General features: G+C 37.3%; 1 long non-coding RNA gene across 1 annotated transcript; it reads right to left on the bottom strand.

Moving 5' to 3' along the window:
• Positions 1-12486: 12486 nt before the first annotated feature.
• LOC127939246 (uncharacterized) lies at positions 12487-14430 on the bottom strand. The gene is made up of 2 exons (XR_008148931.1): positions 14128-14430; positions 12487-13889 (listed from the first exon to the last, which is right to left on the bottom strand). It is a non-coding gene; the product is annotated as an uncharacterized LOC127939246 (long non-coding RNA).
• Positions 14431-18912: the final 4482 nt, after the last annotated feature.

Below are 18912 nucleotides of genomic sequence, written 5' to 3'. Positions count from 1 at the left end.
TGGTTCTGCTGATGGTCTCTGAGCTGTTCTCTGTGTGTGTCAGTAGATCCTGTAAGAGTCTCTGATTGGACTCCAGTGAGACGCCCAGCAGGAACCGCAGGAACAGATCCAGACGTCCATTCTCACTCTCAAGAGCTTTATATACTGCTGATGTTAGTAGATCATACAGAGAGTCTTTATCAGAGTAACATCTGTAAGGATTGAATTCATCCAGTGTTTTCTGGTTCTTTGTTAAACAGCAGTAAAGCTGATAGAAAGCAGCGAGAAACTCCTGAACGCTCAGATGAATGAAGCTGTAGACTTTCCTCTGATGAATCACTGATTCCTGCTTAAAGATCTCAGTGCAAATCCCAGAATACACCGAGGCGTCAGTGACGTCTATGCTGCTCTCAATCAGGTCCTCCTCATAGAACATCACATTGCCCTTCATCAGCTGTTTGAAAGCCACTTCAGCAAGTTTCACAATCACTTTTCTGTTGGACGGCAGAAGTTTCTCTGGATCTCTCTCTTCATACTTCTGCTTCCTCATGTTGATCTGAATCAGCAGGAAGTGGATGTACATTTCAGTCAGAGTTTGAGGGATTTCTGCACTCAGATCTTCTTCCAGGAGCTTCTGAAGCACAGTGGATGAGATCCAGCAGAAGACGGGGATGTGGCACATGATGTGGAGGCTTCTTGCTCTTCTGATGTGTGAGATGATTCTGCTGGCTTGATGCTCATCACTGATTCTCTTCCTGAAATATTCCTCCTTCTGAGGCTCAGTGAATCCCTGAATTTCTGTCAGACGGTGGATGTATTTGGAGGGGATCTGATTGGCTGCTGCTGGTCTGGAGGTGATCCAGATGAGAGCAGAGGGAAGCAGCTCTCCTTTCATCAGCTTTGACATCAACACAGCCACTGATGAAGTCTCAGTCACATCACAAACTTTCTGATCATCTGAAAACATCAGAGTGATTCTGCTTTCATCCAGACCATCAAAGATGAACACAACTTTACACTCCTCATAAATCTGTGAGTCCAGATCTTGAAGTTCAGGATGAAAGTCCAGCAGAAGTCTGTGAAGACTGTACTGATGATCTCTGATCAAGTTCAGCTCTCGAAATGGAAGCACAAACATGAAATCTACATCCTGATTGGCTTTTCCCTCGGCCCAGTCCAGAATGAACTTCTGCACAGAGACGGTTTTTCCGATTCCAGCGATGCCTTTAGTAAGAACAGTCTTGATCTGCTCTTTCTCCTCACATCCTGCTTCAGCGGAGGCTTTAAAGATGTCATTGCAGTAGATTGGAGTGTCTTGTGAGTGTTGTGTTCTGGCTGTTTTCTCCATCTGTAAAACCTCATGTTCTTCATTCACTCCTTCTCTCTCTCCCTCTATGATGTAGAGCTGTGTGTAGATGCTGTTCAGGAGGCTTTCATTCTCCTGGAGTTTCAGTCCCTCAAATAATCTCTCATACTTGTTCTTCATGCTGGTTTTGTGCTGCTCTTTGACTCTCTGTAGTTCATCATTCACTGCTTGAGGAGGATCCTGGGCTCGTATCTGATCGTCTCTGATTGGTAACAAACATAAAAACATGTTTGTGAATAAAACATGTAAGGAACAGCAACACATTTAAGAGAGAAGTGTCAGTTTAATATACTCCTGTTATATACAGCATATTTACATTCAAGTACAACACATTTTCTAGAATATTGGCTGCATTTCTTCAACTTTATATCTGCTACGCTAGCAGTTTTTGCTATGGTATCAAAACTGAAATTGAGAATCGTAAACTTTAATTGGTATCTAACATGTTGGTGTCAAATAATCTTATTTATTAGTATAAAAGATAAGCTAGATCAGAAACAATAATAACAGCAACTATTTTATGTTTGTGTGTCAGGGCCAGTAATAATCTGAACAAGTGGCCCGACCGGGCGAGAAGAAACAATCCTTAGCATTGATCTCTGACAAATAAAGTGATTCTAGTTTCCTCTGAGTGCTCCACGCTCCTTATGTGTGACAATAATACAGAAAATAATGAGACAGCAGACAGCAGAAGAGTAAGAGCTTTAATAATGTCTCACAGCACCATACCAAGCTGATGGAGTCTCACCTGGGGTCAGAGGTCACTGGTTCAGCACTGGGGTCAGAGGTCACTGGTTCAGCACTGAATATAGGAGGCTGTCCCATGGACCAGTCACTCTTCAGAGACACACCGCTGTGATCTGGAGATGAAGATCTCTTCCTCTTCCTCCTGGTGACTCTAAAATATAATTATTCATACACATCTTCACACAGTAATTAACACAACACAATTAGTCAGAAGCTGTGATGGTCGTGTATCGGTCCGTGTATCTTCTGCGTTCATAGGTTTTTCATAAAATGTGTTTCTTCTTTAATGGTTCAAACACTGATGAACAGAACAAGCAGACACAAACTCATTTTCTGTATTTAAAATAGAAGGTTCCTAGTAAAAATAAAGGATCCTAGTATTGTTTTGGGAATCTTTTTACAGTAGGTTTACATGTATGCAGCTCAAACAACCCTCATCTCTAAATATAAATTTAACATCACCTCCTTTCCCAGCGATTCTCAAACGATTTGTTCGAAGCAGTTCTCAGATTCAGTCTCTAAACTCCTCCTACAGTCGACTCTCATTGATTATAAGGATTTCTGTGAGATTGTGATTAACTGAAATGAATTGCAGTTTTATAATTATTATAGAGAGAGCAGAGCTCATTCATTCTGAATCTGATTAAATGTAGTTTCTCACGGTGCTGTTAGACCAGTGACAGCTGCACGCTCAAACATCCACATCCAGACTTTTATATTGTTCAGAAATGTTTGAGAATGTGTAAGTTCAGATGTGACGTGGTCTTATTTGTGCGAGTGCATGGTGTGTCCTGTTCAAAGCATCTGCTTCACACTGTAGCAGGAGTCAGATTTCACTGATCACGTGAAGAGACAATTATCTTCTCTTGTAAAACGTGACACCAAGATCGTGAATTCAAAGTGAAAGCATCCAAAGTTCTGCTTGTAACACAGAAAAAGAGGAATGCACATTCACAGAATTTAAATCACAAATAATACTGAAGATAAAGAACGGGTTGGATGTTGAACACTGGTTACCATATACATATAAACTATGATAAAAGTTCATCAGTTTGCATTGATCAATACCATTTTGTAGCAAAAAAAACCTGCAAATGATGTGCTTGTGTGACCAAGTGAGAAAGTTTCAAAAGAGCGACGAGCAGTGTTTGGAATAACACCGTTTAAAAGAACGACATTAGGTAACAACGTTATTTTTTCAGAGCCAGTGTTTTTATGCCAGCGGCGTCAAACACACACACACACACACGCATTCTTTGTTGTCAAAGGCAAGTACGTGCATGTAATGTGTACATGTAATGTGATACACACGCATCTACAAAGCTAGTGGCCAAAAACACTTTTCTCACAAAGAGAATACTTGGAGGTGCAGGATAAAACTCTTGGGGTCTGTTGACATGCAATAAATATTGAAAGTTATGTACGAACACCTGTCTGTTCTACTCATTTTAACTGACTTGTGAAAACTGCTCAAAAAAAAAAAAAAAAAAAATTGACATAGCAACTTTTTTTTTTTTTTTTTTTACAGTAACGCAAATAGTTACTTTCCCTGGTAACGAGTTACTTTTATTATAGAGTAATTCAGTTACTAACTCAGTTACTTTTTGGAACAAGTAGTGAGTAACTATAACTAATTGCTAATAACTAATATAACTTTTTTAAAGTAACGTTCCCAACAGTGGCGACGAGTGAGAAGAACGAGTCTAGAGTCTGTAGACTAGGGCTGGGATAAATTATTATTTTTTTACCGATTAATCTAGCGATTATTTTTTCGATGCATCGATTAATCTAACAATTAATTTTTTCAGACCGATTCGATTTCGATTATCTCTCCATTAATTGACTACTAACGATTTATACATGTTGATTTACATATCTGAATGAAAAAAACATCAATTCCTTAACATTGCAATATATGTTTATTGCTCTAAAATTACAAAATAAAAGACTGACTAAGAATGCATTACTTTGCACTTGTATAGAGATAGCATTCAATAAAACCTTGAAGCCTTGAAAACACATAGCTTACTGAAACAAGCTTACTGAACACATAGGGCCTAGCTTACTGAAGAAAAGTTCTTCTTTCAGATGGAAATAACAACAACTTGATGTCTAGCATTCAATAAAAAAGGTCACCCAAAATACTTGTTTACACAGCAAAATCCCCAGTGTTAATTTAACACTCTGAGTGTGGATTATATAAACACTGAAGCAGTGTTTAAAGTTACACTGAAGCAGAGTTGAAGTTAATGAGATAATTAAGAAGTTAATTGAGTTATGATTGACCATTATTGAAGACACCTGATGTTAACAAGCAGAATCACCAAACGAGAAAATCACAATTTGTGTGTCACCATTATAGTGTTCAGTGTTTGCTTTAGCTGGGATCTTGACTTGTAACTTTTTACTTTTAAAGTTTGTTTGTCAAACCAAGAGCAAAAATCATTGCGTGTTGATGATTATGTATTAATTTAATTGTTGTTTGACATGAATCACTGAACTCATTTACAGTGTTTTCTCAAAGTAAAACTTCCATTATTAATTGTCACAGCTTTGATTCCACAATGATAAAATCTGTATTTTCTATACATTTTGTAGGTATCTCTTGCAAGTGATTCTGATTTTTTTTTTATTAAAGAATTCTAATTTTAGGCACACACAGATAACAATAATCAACGTATGAATCTCAACAACGGTGACAAACAACATATTCAGATAAACAGACCAACTCTGAACATCACAAAACTAGATACTAAAAATGAACATAAAAACAGCAAAAATAAAATATAGTTAGAATAAAAAGTTAAAAAGACTGTTCAGCTCATAATTTATTCATGCCGCAATGCATGCTGGGAGCCATGGATGAGTTTTTATTGGCTGCAACATGCTTTATTGATGGTCACCGTTGTTGTGATGCTCACACTGATTCTTGATGTCTGTGTGTCCAAACAAAAGATTACTTTTTACGTAGCACTAACTATTAAAAACATGTCATACTATGTCAGAAATGCTGAGTTGCTTACTTTTCTTTTTCACTTAATTTATGTTTGAAGTAAAGAAACTTAAACTCAGGCATTCAGGTCACTCTATAACAAATAGCTCAAATCACAATCAATGGCATACATGATTGCCTCTGCTGTGGTCTGTCTGTATGATATAATTCAGTCACCACAGCCACATAAAATCTAAAGATAATAACTGAAGGGTCAAGATCCCAGCTAAAGCAAACATTGACCACTATAATGGTGACACACAAATAGTGATTTTCTCGTTTGGTGAGTCTGCTTGTTAACATCAGGTGTCTTCAATAATGCTTAATCATAACTCAATTAACTTCTTAATTATCTCATTAACTTCAACTCTGCTTCAGTGTTACTTTTAACACTGCTTTAGTGTTTATATGAGTCCAAACTCAAGAGTGTTAAATTAACACTGGGGATTTGCTGTGTAGAGCAATTGAAAGTATACAGTAACCAATGTAAACTTGAGGGCTTTAATCTAATACAGAGAGTGCTTTTCCAAAAAAAATAAATAAATAAATAAATTAACAGTGGGAGCCAGCAGCCTGTCATGGAGAAAAAAAAAATCTCTGAATGCTCCACGTGAAACATTGGCGTTCCGCCCTTTTTCTATCGTGTCTAATGATTTTGGTTAATATGTACAAGGGAGAGAGAGAGAGAGAGAAAGTGAGAGAGAGAGAGCAAGACAGCGCTCGTGTTGTTTGAAGACTGTGAGTGCGCGCGCAGCCGGGGCTCTCTCTTGTACGTGTCCTGTCAGTCATTCTATTCTACATCACTCACCGATCAAATAACGCTTTGACAGCCGGCAAAAAAAAAGATCAATGCAGAAAAACCCCTGGATTGGTTATATAATGCTGGACAGAATGTCGATCCGGCCATCGCGTATATTCAGCGCACATAAGGTAAATGTTTTGCAAACGTTTTTTAGAGAAATAAAAACATGTCGACGAATCGATGCGCATATTTTGCGTCGACGTATTTTTTGCGTCAACGTCATCGATGACCTCGACGCGTTGTCCCAGCCCTACTGTAGACTAAACACAGCATTATGTGAATAACACTATAAGTGAACAGAGCAGAAAGATGTCAAGATGTAAAAGACATGTTTAGCCTTCATAATGTAGCCTAATCCCATATAGCACACAAAGTTATGACTAAATCATATCCCAATATATAACTTCCTAATGATAGATTTCCCAGGATCCTGCAATGTCTATTTAAACAAATAATATTTGTATCAAGTCTCTGCTTTGTTTCAAAGACGGCTCTAGTTCTCAACTGAATGTGCGGGAGAAGTATCACTACATTTGGCCAAAACCTGTTAAAATCAAACATTTTCAATATTAATATGTGCATTTTTCAAATGTTTGTTAAAAGTGCAAAAATGAATGAACAAAACTCTGAAAAGAAGTCAATATTTTCCTCTTTCTGTGTATGTCTGACACCCCTGATCTAGATTATGGTTTAATATTAGTTTTGAATGTGTTGATCTCTTCTGTTCTGCAGCGACACACAGCAGACGTGAACTCAGTTCATCTTCAACAGAAGAGAAGCAGCAGACGAGACGAGTTCATTAATCCTGACCATTCTTTACTAGCAGATAGAGACTTGATTTCTTATTGAGCAACACTTTTCTCTATCGGGCGGACATTTCAGTCGCCTGAGCAAAAACAATCTTTATACCACATCTGTACAGCGGACACACAAAAATAGTGTGTAACTTTTAACTCTGATGTGCTATTTATTTGATATATGTGCTATTTCTATTTATTTGACCCTTGATGTAACTATATGATGTACATTTTAGGTTACCTGAGATTTTCTTTTCTACAGTATACACTGCCATTCAAAAGTTTGCAATCAGTAAATGTTTTAAAGAAGTTTCTTAGGCTCATCAAGGCTGTATCTATTTGATAACAAAATAATTTTGTGAAATATTATATTCGAATTTAAAATAAAAGTTTTCTATTTTATATACTTTAAAATATAATTTATTCCTATGAATCAAAGCTGAATTTTCAGTGCCACATGATCCATCAGAAATCATTATACTATGCTGATTTATAATCAGTGTTGGAAACTCTTGTTCTGCTTAAGATCTTTTGAGACCTGTGATATTTTTAGGATTCTTTGATAAATAAAAAGTTAAAAAGAACCAGTTTTTTTCAAAAATAAATTCAATAAATTTTGTTGCAATATACACTATTCTATATTTTTTATACTTTTATTCTGCAAGGATGTATTAAATGGATAAAAAGTGATCATAAAGACTTATATTGTTAGAAAAGGTTTTTCTTTTTAATAAATGCTGTTCTTTTTAACTCTGTATTAGTCTAATCAAAGCAGCACAATAATAAAGAATATGAAGCAGTGCAACAGTTTCAACACTGATACAGAATATCAGAATGATTTCTGAAGGATCATGTGACACTGAAGACGTAATAAAGGAGTATTGATGCTTTGCTTCAGCAGGGATACAATATATTTTAAAGTACACTATATTCAAATAGGAAAAAAATATTAAAGATTTCAATAGCCTAATAGTTCACAATATTACTGTTTTTTTTTTTTTCTATAATTTTAATCTAATTAATACAGCCTTGATGAGCATAAGTGGCTCCATTAAAAACAAGGTCATTATTTATTAACTTTATAATATAATATATCATAATCTGATACAATATCAAAACAAACTGAAGCATTTAAAATGAACATGACAATCACATTCGATTAATCAAGCAGCGCTACAATTAGTTCAGATGATGTATGATGTTGTAGGAGTCAGTCTATTGTGTCCAGTACAGGACAGTGTCTCACCTGGGGTCAGAGGTCACTGGATCAGCACTGAATTTAGGAGGAATATAAGGCATGGATCTGTCACTCTTCAGAGACACACAGCTGTGATCTGGAGATGAAGATCTCTGACTGATCTCCATGATGAAGAACTGATCTGAGGTCTGTCAATGAAGAAACAAAACAAATAACAGAAACACTTCACATCAGTGGAGGAACTCAGTGCTCATGTGTTTGCTCATGTCTCAGAAATCCTAAATCTCTGTTCAGAGACGAGTGTGTTCATGCTGCTGTAATCTGACTTCAGGTTTTTGAAATGTTTCTCATCATGCAGCAGTGTAGTGATTCTGTGCTTGTTCAGAATATAAACTAGTGACACCTGACTGACAAATCTTCACTGTTTTTATAGTGTCAGACCAGAGTTTAATACATCACCATCAGTTACTCCTAGTTTCTCTTTAGAAATTATATTTGTGCAGAAAACTTTCTTAGTTTTTTGTAATAATGAAACGAGTAACGGTGAGCATTAAAAACTGTGTTACGGCCTTTTTTGCATCGTTACATTAAAGCTGAAAGAATATTTGACATTAGCTTCATCATTTAAACATCATAAACATGTTACTTTAATAGAGTGTGTAAATATTTCATAGCCATCACAATCTGTGACTCGTGACATCATCTGAGCTCATTCAGATCTGAGGCCTGCAATATCAGACTCGGATCTTTGAGTCTCCTTCAGCAAAATAAACATCTTTTAGAGTCTTTTAGTTGATTTTAACTAAATGTAATTAAAATGTTACGCATTACTTCCCTAACTCCTAACAACGCTCCTCAGCTGTTATAAAACCACTGTAAACCACGGCTTCTTGTTTTAGAATAATATAAGTAATATGAAAGAATAGTCTATCCTAATCTGAAATAAATGTTATAATATGTCAGTTTATGATGTGTTATTTATTTTACACCACTCCTTATAACGTGCTGGGAGCAGGGACGGATCATGACTGGCAAAGGCCCCGGGGCCAGTTATCTCCAATAACTACATTCAACTACAACTACATTCTCACCTGAAACACTTTTCAAATTACATTTCATGACATAATAACAGTAATATTTTGAAAATGATCCAAATAAATGGTTTTTGAACTCAACCAATCAGGATGTTTAGCGCCCAAGTCCCGCCCCCGAATGTTCCAGAACTTTGATGAAGTACTCCCTCTCCAGCAGGGGGTGTGGCCAAGATAGTGCTACAGCTAGCGGAGTCGCAAAGGTTATTTTGGGGTTATTAGAATGTTCCCTAATTGTTGTTTAACGAATTTGGTTTCATCATCCAAAGATGGCGGGTAAAGGAAGAAAAGCTGAAGATAAAGTCGTGATCAGTAAGAGAACGGAGCATGATTACACTGATATGATGGAAGTGTGTGTTGAAGCTAATAAGTGTCTCTTGGAGGATTGTAGTGCTGATAATCTACCCGTTACTCCAAGCGAAGTGAATATTATGAAGAAAGTGTGTCCTGATTCTAATGAAGACGTCTCTAATGCAGATATCCTCGAGGCTATTTACTCCCTCAGTAAAAGATCTGACAAGCAGGAAGAGAAGTTGGAGGAGATGATAAGAAAAATGGAGGAGAACTGTAGCATCATCTCCGAAGTGAAGGAAGAGATGAAAGCTGACAAACAGAAGGCAGTTGAACTGGAGTTGAACTTCTAATCTCAAAAAAAGAGAATAAAGAGCAGAGATGTAGGGTTAGAGAGGACATTAGAGAGGAGGTGATCACTCAGGCTCTGTCCAAGGGATCAACCGTGTGTAAGGAGGAAGGTTGTCCTTTTGCTGAGGACTTAAACAAAGAGGACAGAGAGACGATGCGAGTGCTTTGGTCACACATTAAACTAGCTCGAGCAGAGGGGAAAGCGGCGTACTTTTGGGGTCCGTTTGCTTTCATTGAGGGAAAGCAAGTTGTTCAATGATGATGAAAATGATTTTTTATTTTTCTCTGAGAGACTCTTTTTGTGTTGCAAGTTTATTCTTCAGATCTATTTTCTGACTGTTCAGTGATATTTTCTGTTAGTTCACTGTGAGTTCCAGTGAAGTACGTTCTCACTAAAATCTGGATTATCTTTTTGTTCATTGAATGAAACGGGTCTAAAGGATAAAGTAAAACACAAAGGTATATTTTTATGTTGTATGGGGCAGAAGACACATTTAGTTTTTCCACGATAGACTCATTCTACTGAAGAAGATGCAGATTTTTGGGGAGACACTATTGTGTTCAGTCATGGCTCCGATCGATCAGCAGATGTCTCCAGATGTCTTAAGAAGATTGTGACTCTTCAGTCTGATGCTCAAGGACATTGGCTTACTGCTGCGGTTAACTGTGAAGGTATTTTTGATATTTTAGATCATATTTATGGCTATAACTGTAGTGGGTTATTTTTTGGATTATTACTGAGGGATTTTCTGAGCTTGCAAATAATGTTCAGTTTCTGCGGCACCATTGACGGATCATTGCCTGGTTTCATTAACTTTGACACCAGCAATAAAACATACCGACAGGAAAGAGTATTGGAAGTTTAATGCAGAACTTTTAAAGGATAAATATTATTCTGGTCAAATGAGAGATTTGATTAATGAGATAACTTCAAATGGGAGTAAATGGGAGTATTTTAAATTAATCTAGGGAAGTCTCAATTCAGGTTGTTAAACATAAAAGCAGAGATCTGAAGCAAAAGGAGCTGATGTTAATTCAAGAAATGAATGCTTGTAATGCACATGACACGATTCAAGATGTTGAACAGTTACTCTCTCTTCAAGCTAAATTAGACAGTGTGTGTCTAAGAAAAGCACAAGGAGCTTCTGTAAGGTCTCGTGCAGAACGGATGGAAGAAGGAGAGAAGAATACAGCTTATGTTTGTCGCTTAGAAAAGAGGAGACAGGACAGTAATGCAGTTCATAGTTTATTGATTAATGATGAGGTAATCACAGATCCAAAATCAATATCCAAGGAAATATACTCATTTTATAGTAATATTTGCTCTTCATCATACTCTGAAAATAATGCCAAGGAATTTCTTGGAAAGGTAAAAGATTTAATCCACAGGCTGATATTGAATTTAAAGACTTGTGTGATGGAGACCTGAGGTTAGAAGAGCTGGATTCTGTTATTAATAAAGTGCATTTGGGGAAATCTCCTGGTCAGGACGGGTTGACCACTCATTTTTAGACATTTTTTCTGGGAGGATATAAAAGTGTTGTTATTTCAAGCTTTAAAGGAGTGTTTTGTTTCTAATTCTTTCCTTCCAACTATGAGACAGGGGTTAATTATAGGGATGCACTGATCATGATTTTTCATGGCCGATTCCGATACCGATTTCCGATTTTTTTTTATCTTTTAAGCAACAAACAAGAAAGGAGGAAAGTGTGCATAAACAAGATATTTGGTATTTAATAGACCAAACTTGCTTTTGGCTATTGAATGATTCACATCTATATTTTTTACTTGAGCCAGTGAAAAATAAATAACTATTGTCTCAAGTTAAAAAGAAATATAGATGTGAATCATTACCCTAAAATGTTTTAATTGGATGAATGGAACACTTTTTTTCAGTGTACTACAACAGGTGATTTTTTAATTAAATTAAGTCTATGTAATGTTAAGGTAAAATTAAAAAATAATCATCCTAATGCAGAACTGACGTTTATTTCTGGCTTTTCAAACGTGTATGCAAGTTCTAATAAAAAAAAAATAAAAAAAAACATTTCAGTTTTGTCACAGTTTAGTCCGTTTGGTTTCTCATCCAACACGTGAGAAGTTGAGCTGAACATCTCTTCACGGTCTACTCGTGTTCAGGGCTCGGACCGGTACAGTATACGCTCGCGCAGCTTCAGTGCGCAGGAAAGACTCTTATTTGTGCGGCAGTACACCAACGGCTGATCGCTTCCTGCTATCTGTGCCTCACACATGAAGCTCTGCATTTCCAGTGCAGATTTCGAAATACTCTTCCACACAAATGACAAAGCGAACGATTACAATGTAGTCTGTGCACGCGAGCGAACATCCGGAAAAATCAGCCGGAAAAAAGACCAAAAACCGCGTATTTTAAGCAAAAACCGGCCGGTTCCCATTTATGGCCGGTCAACCGGTGCATCCCTAGTTAATTATTCTCATTCCTAAATCAAACAAAGATAAAATAATTATTGAGAATCTGAGACCGATTACTTTACTTAATGTTGATTAGAAAACTCCTACTTCTGCAATTGCTAATGGGTTAAAATTTAGATTGAGTCAAGTTATGAGTGAAACTTAATCTGGTTATGGTTAAGCTTCTGGTGTGCAACTGAATTAAAGAAGTGTGAGCTGATGGCTCTTCATAATCATGCTGAATCTCAATTGACCAACATTACATTAAAAATGAGGTGAAATATTTAGGAATTGTTATTACTAAAGACCCTAAAATTAGAGAAAAAAAGTCATTTGACTGATAACATGAAAAAAGTATTTTAAATACAGTATGTGGGTTCAAATGAATATCTCTATATTTGACAGTATTCTCATCAGAAGTCAGAAGCACTTTCCAGGTTGATTTTTTAGTTAATCAAATTCAGTATAAATTTATTTGGAAAAACCAGCAGAACTATATCAGAAAATCAGATGCAGTGAAGCGATCAGTGAGGGAGGGTTGAACGAGATTGATTTGGATGTGATGAATGATCCTCTTAAACTGAGGAGGCTCCAAGCCTTCCTTAAACATTCAGTTGGGTTTATTCTTTTGGGGGCACTGATTTCCTCTTAAGATGTGATTTTGAGCCATCAAAGTTAAAGTGTAAATGATCATCTTTTCACAGTCAGGTATTATTATAATGTAAATTAATTAAAGTAAAGAAGAGACTACTTGTTTTTGATTTTCCTGAAGATAAATTGGTTCAAATTAGAACAAGATTTCTCTCTTTTCCACTTTTACCAAAAGCAAAAAGAAGTTCAGTTTAAAATAATTTTTATTTATCCCTGTAATGAGTTTCTCAGACACAGGTTTAATTTGGATTGTAATGAATGCACCTTTTGTGGAGCAGACAGAGACATCGGAACATTTGTTTTATTTATGCAAATTGTCAGAATAATTCTGGGATGACCTTTTTACATTTATATTTGAAGTATGTAATACCTGACTTTGATTTCAGAACTGTAAAATATTTGTCCTTTTGTCGAAATTGTGATGTTGAATTTTTTATTAATAATACTGTGATTTTGGCCAATTAATTCATAAATCTTGATTCTTTAATAAACCTTTTTTTACTTTTCCAGCAAGATTTAATGGTCTTCTTCATTTCCCTAAAGCACATGTATCACAAAAAAGCCCTTAAACTATGTAGCCTTTTGAAGGTTTTTTTTTTTTTTTTTTTTTGATGATTAAGTCCTTTGTAGTAGTATTTATGTTTGTATTTATTTATTTAGTTATTTTCTTTCTTACTTTTCCTGTTTGTTTATCTCTGTATTTTTTGTTATGCTGCTATTTGGATTTCTTTGAATTAAGAAGTGTTTTTCTCTGTATTTTATTTGGTATTTTGGATGTTTGTCAGGCAATTTAAAAACTTTCTAAAAGACTTTCTGAGGGTGATTTATTTAGTTCCTGGTTCCTGTGGTGGAAACACACCGAGTCCCAGCACAGAGTCCCTAGTTCCTGGATAAAGTTCCTGCGGCGGAAACACGGCTAATGTCCTCATTCCTTTCTCTTAGCTGCACATTCACAGTAATAAAAAGTAGAAGGCATGATCATGAATATTCAAACCATACGCTACTCCTGCGCTAAGAAAAACACATTGTACAGGGTTTACAGAATCAATATAGCAGTCTGATAAATGTTAAACAGGAAGAATAAAGCTGTACTTTAGAAGGCCGTGTCGTGCTCTGGGTGTGTCAAGATCAGATCTCAGAAAGACGTGTTCTGTGTTCTCTGTTCTTCTGAGTTCTTCTTTCAACATCTCTCTCCTCGAGAACACAAGTCTGTTCTTTACGATCTCTGAACTGAGAAACAGTCTTAAACTAAAGTCTAGCGCAGAAAGATGAGCTCGTCACTGCGCTCGGTTACATCTCCATCATTTTAAACTGCGTCACAACAACTCCCTCAAATCTCCGTTAAAGTGTGAAGAGTTTAACACGAGAGCGACATTCTACAATAATACATGATATTAGAAGTGTATATGTGTGATATTACAACTCAACTTACCGTCAACTCTGAGATCTGAACAGAAGGAGTTTAACTCTTCAGAATACGCCTTTACTCTCCAGTTTACTTTCGGTTTTAACACAAAGGAGCTCCTCCTCTCCAGACTGCAAGAGAGAGAAATAACATGAAGCTGCCCACATCTCACAGAACCACGCGAGATGTCAGAACGAGATGTTGTAGTCGAGAAGGACGCTTGTGTGGAGAGACAACGGAGAGAATATTAGAAAACAATATATAAGATAAAGGAGTAAAGAGGCTATCTCCTGGTTTCACAGACAGGACTAGTCCCAAACTAAAATACAGGTCTGGGCTGTAGGAGCTTAAACTGACTCATTATTTGAAGCTACTTAAATGTCCTGATTGAACTATGGCTGAATCCTGGCTTAAACTAACCCCTATCTGTGATCTACATAAAAACACATTGTATAATGCATAACTAACCATCCATGGGTCATTCTCCAGAAACATCCATTTCTCTGTCCCAAGCCTTTACAGAAAATTTACAATTGAAAAACTCATTGTTACAGTTTTTAATATTTTAAAATAAAACAATGTTACAGTGTTGTAGTCGAGACCAGCTCATTCGAGTCCAAGTCCAGATCGAGTCCAGAAAGGGTCGAGTCCGAGTCAAGACTGAGACCAGAGAGATTGGGTCTGAGACAAGACCTAAAGAAATCTTCAAGAGTATGTCAAATGTTTGGTGGAAACAATAAAGGTTAAAAGGGCCACATAGTATGTGGTGTAAAGGTAATTTTATTAGTATTATGAAGTGTTACTTGTCAATATTAAGTGCTCATTTTCACATAACATCGTTGTACCACTATACACATCCATATAACCTTTCTAGTACACATAATATTACTGTACGACTCTATATTGTAATTCTACATAACACTTCTAGTACAAGTAACATTACTGTACCACTATACTTGTAAATGTTCAACTGTAACAGCTTTTACATAACTTTTAACCTTGAAGCTTAACTAATGACTGCTAATATCCTGAAAATGTCTTGGATTATGTGCACTTTAGATGTTGTGAAGATTACAGATGGGCATAATTACTTTTCAAAAAAATAAGTGAGGAGACCATCCTGCTACCCAACCAAGCACGATGTGGTCTCATGATCAATCCACCCTGACTAAAAACTCTCTCTACTGGTGCAGAGGAAGCGGGGACTGAAAACAGTTACCATTTTATTACTTTCTGTAACAGCAACGGATAATCTAATGCTAATTTCCCTGGATGGTGCGTTTTAATGCAGGGTAAAATACACACTAGTCCAAGTTTTTTTTTAGTTACGGAGGGCATACACACAAGAGCCGACTGACTGTCCAGGAAAATTTCATCCAAAAGTGAGTATGTGCCAGGGGAAGAAAGCTGGATCAAATGCCATATAAGTTCAATGCATTCTGTCAGACATTATTTTTTTGAGGGGGAGATGTTTAGTGTTAAGACGGTCAGTCTGTGTCTGTATTCATTATATAATTTAATTAAACAATATTTGTTTTTTTTTCTGTGACCAATTTTGTCCTACTTTGTAAAAATAACACAGTTGAGAGAAATAATGTAGCAATGTGGCTTTCTGGAAAGCGGGATCACTACAGGCGGATGGCAGGAGGGTAACTTAAGGCCGGTGACACCAGTGTTGCCAACTTAGCGACTTTGTCGCTAGATTTAGCGACTTTTCAGACCCCCATAGCGACTTTTTTCCAAAAAAGCGACTAGCGACAAATCTGGCGACTTTTTTTGACAGAGCTTATTTAGTCTCTGAGACTCTCCGGTACTGCCGCACGAGCTCTCTCTCTCTCTCTCTCTCTCCCAGCGTGCGCACACGCCCCTCTCTCTCTCTGCATCTGCTTCTGCTATGTACAGTGGGCAGAAAGGAGCAGCACTTTGTTAAAAAAATATATTCTGTTGCTTCTAACTCTATTTTACATACAAGTATAGCCGAAATCACAGTACAATCATTATCTTAATCTTATGTGTATGTGATTTAATTAGACAATGTCGTGAATAGGATTTTAGTGCAGAGATTAACATCTTTGAGAGCTGGTTATGTATTCTTAATGGACCGCGTTTCAGTCATTATAATATTAATTCCGTTGTCGGACAACAAAAACATTAAAATATAATAATAAAGAACTTTTATTGAGAATTTTGGCTGCCTTAAAACGCAGTACATGAGCATAGAAAGGGCGAGATAATATGACGCACTTACGTCATGAATATGCTAATTAGCATATGACGTCATCTAGCGACATTTAGCGACTTTTCAGGCAGGGTTTAACTACTTTCCATTGAAAGAAGTTGGCAGCACTGGGTGACACACTGGCTGCGTGGCGTCTCTGCTGCGTGCTAGAAGCGTGGTGGCTGCTTCGCGTTTTCTGTGTCTTTACACACCAGAAGCGTGCCTGACGACTCGGCGCTTGGCGCGCTGCTTCTGCTATAGGTGACATAGAGGGAGGCCGCCGAAAAACCAGGCTCTTGTCTTCATGACAACAATATCAAATTTATTTTTTTTATTTTTTTACACACCTACTGATAAGACTCCGTCAACAGTATTGACGGCAAAATAGAGTATGTTTGACAGGTGCAATATTTGACAATCGATCATTATTAATTTATTTTTTAAATTACATTTATATCTAAATTTATGTCAACCTACCCAGCTAGCAAAAAATATCCGCACGGCTTCTTTTTGCCGCCGGCCCTAAGCTGTCGGCTATAGGTGCGTCCCGCTGGCGGGGATGAAACGTTTGCCGCCGAATACGTCACTCCCATTTCTTGCGAGATGCCGCCGGCGAAAAGCCGGCGGGCCGACTGCTTCATTTTCTTTGGCGGTTGCCTCCGTCTAATGGACCGCGGCCGGCTGGCGGCAAGCCGCTTTGAAATACAAGGATTTCTACTAAAATCGACCAGCAGCCAAGGCTATGTTTAGCATGTTGGGAGTTAGAATGGAAGTGGAACTGACAGCATTTTAACTACTTTTCACATCTGAAGCGATTATAAAATCATAATAGCCTATATGTGAATTAAATCCCATATTATTATTATTATTATTATTATTTTTTTTTTCTCTTTTTTTCTGTTATTTATATTTCAGGGATCTGACATCATGTTTCAATGACAGTTACTGTACTTTGAAATGTGGAATTAAAACGTCAAATGGAAATTTGTCTGGTTTGATCAATCATTATTCTTGATAAACTGCATAATATATATATATATAATATATAATATATATATAAATAAATAAATAAGCAAGCGGCGACCGATCGCTCGAAAATAGCGTTTGCCTCCGACGGGCCGCGGAAGGGTCGCCTTTGATATAACGGCGGCGGGACGGCGGTTGGCCCGCGGAACGAAGGCGGTAGGAAGGCGGCTGCCGCTTCTAAAAAGCGGCTGCCGCCGGCGGTGCACCGTCAAACGTGTTTGCGATTACGCTATTCTGACGCTTCTACTGCCGCCGGAGCGCCGCCGGCGGTCCGCCGACTCATTGCTATCTGGGTATAGACTTTCAAATATCAAAATGTCATGAATTAATATGTATTTGTGTACAAAATTACATATAAACATATTTTCCTAGTATATTTTGCCTGGAAACGCTTCCAGCACACGTGTCGCGTGAAAAATAGGCGTCGGTTCTATTTCTAGCATGCACGGGTTTTCCGCGCGTCTCACGCAGGCAGTCTGCAAGATCTAACCTGTTAACATGGGAGCCGAATTAAAAACAGACACGCCACGCAGCTGAGACGCTTGCGCCACACATCCGGTGTGTCGCTGGTCCAACGTCTCACGTCAAAAGAAAATCACCAGTCATTGGATGTGTCATTCATACATCAATGTAAATAAACATTAACATACAGTAATAATCATGAAATATTTTGATTGGGACTCGAGTGGACTCGGGCATAAGTCCGATTCCTAATATGTTCGAGTCCGAGTCAATACCGAGTCAAAATGCACACGAGTCCATGACAAGACCGAGACCATTAAAATACGGTCTCGAGACCGAGTCCAAGACCGAGTCCGAGTCTCGAGTACTCAACACTGCAATGTTATTTGAACAATTAGACCTTCTTGCGCCATCCATGTGGCAATGTTTGTTAATTAATTATAAAGAATTCTGAACAGCACAAAACTGCTCGTACTACAGCCGTGTACAGAGGGAAAGTGCTGTTTTCAAAAACTGTTTTTCTACCATTTAAAATACAATAATGTATTCATAACTATCAAATATATGATATAAATGGCATAATAAAACAAAATGCTGAATATATATATATAATGAAAACAGTGGTCTGCTGGAGTTGTCACTGGAGTTACCGTTTAACAAAAATCTGTTATTTTGAAACAAAAATCAGAGTGATGACATCACTTCCTCCTTCCTGTTTTCTAAAGATCTATGAAGAAAGGCTCATGTGAAGTCCACTGTTTCTTTTCTATCATCAGTGACTAGCTCCACATGTAGATGCAGTATATCAGAGATAAATGACAGAGGAGACGGACTCTTGTCTGGATGTTACAGGGACAGATGAGACACAAGTGTGTTTATCTGCTGCAGAGACACTGATGGAGGAATACTGCCATCAAGACTCTCAGTGAGAACACTACAGTCATCAATATATCATTTTAAATCTTCAGTTTAATTTTAAACCACTATTACAGCACTTTTCTGATTCTTGATTTCTGTGCATTTGCTGCAGATCTTTTGTGATGGAGCAGGACCTGCAAGGAAAGGTGACATTTGTGAAAAAAGGGAAAACCTGAAAAAAAGGATAA

The sequence above is a fragment of the Carassius gibelio genome, chromosome A1, assembly GCF_023724105.1.
Source record: "Carassius gibelio isolate Cgi1373 ecotype wild population from Czech Republic chromosome A1, carGib1.2-hapl.c, whole genome shotgun sequence".
In the NCBI taxonomy this organism is placed as follows: domain Eukaryota; kingdom Metazoa; phylum Chordata; class Actinopteri; order Cypriniformes; family Cyprinidae; genus Carassius; species Carassius gibelio.
Note: the sequence above shows the minus strand (reverse complement) of the source record. Positions and strands in the feature narration are given on the sequence as shown.